Genomic DNA, 1126 nt, shown 5'->3' with positions numbered 1-1126 from the left:
TTGTGTGCTGTAGATGCCTGATTTTATAAATTGGTCAGTACTCTGTTTCACCATAGATACACTGGTGAATTTTATGGTCTGAAATGGGAAAGATTGCATGTATATTTTCAGGCCTTCTGTACATGGGACTGTGCTCAGGAGCTGTGACATCCTGCTCAAGGCTTCCTGTGAGACAGACACCTCTTATCTGTGATGGCATAGGACGGTAGCAAGAGATCAGCTTAATGCCTTTCTATGGACTACATTCCATGATACCACAGTGGGATTCTGTTATGTTCTTCAGCAATATTGTAAATAGAATCAAATATTTAAATATTTTAAATATTTCAGGCTATTTGCAGAAAAACACAGTAATTCTCCTTGAGCAGGGCATATTCTTTATGTGAAGTCACATAATATTTGTATGTTTCTAGTGAGTGCATAAAACACCTTTCATGTGCCAGACTGCATTGGCTGACAGAGCAGGGTACTGCAGCTATTGACATTGCAGTTCTAGGTGATCTGGACACAGTGACCTCTCAGCCAGATCGTTGTGTGTCTGGCATTCATCCCTGAACTTCCAGGCTGTGATGCTCTCAGAGCCTCTCAGCCAGCCCTCACTCCTACAGTGACTTCTGTGTTCAGCCATTTACAATTCAGAACTCTCCTCTGAAGCATGTACAGTTTGGGTAGGATCTGCATAATGTGGGAATGTGGCAATGTCCTTCATAGCCCATTAGCAACGAAGGACCGTCTTTCCTTTGAGCTGCAGCCTACAGTAGACTGCAGTATAGCTCCACTTTGCAACTGCGTGCGTTACCTCATTGCTTTCCCCAGAACTGCCGGTTTGTAGCTAAACACTTGGGATAGAATGTTTTCTGAGTTGCTGTTTCAGTCTGGGAAGGAAAATGATGGTGTCCATGGTGAGCTTAGCCTAGGAAGTGGTTAAAGGAGGACTTGCATACTTTCGTGAGTCATATGTGGTTCTAGGCATATCTGGTACTTAGTCCCTAAATGTGTCACTGTGCCTGTCCTGTACAAGACCTCACGGCTCTAGTGAACAGCCCAGCTGCAGTGTGTCATCCTTCCTGATACCCATGTGTGCCAGTTAAGCCAGATCATGCATGTTTTTCCCTGTGAAGACTGC

This window comes from Cyanistes caeruleus, chromosome 17, assembly GCF_971803275.1.
Source record: "Cyanistes caeruleus chromosome 17, bCyaCae1.hap1.1, whole genome shotgun sequence".
Classification (NCBI taxonomy): Eukaryota; Metazoa; Chordata; class Aves; order Passeriformes; family Paridae; genus Cyanistes; species Cyanistes caeruleus.
This window is presented reverse-complemented; position numbering follows the sequence as displayed.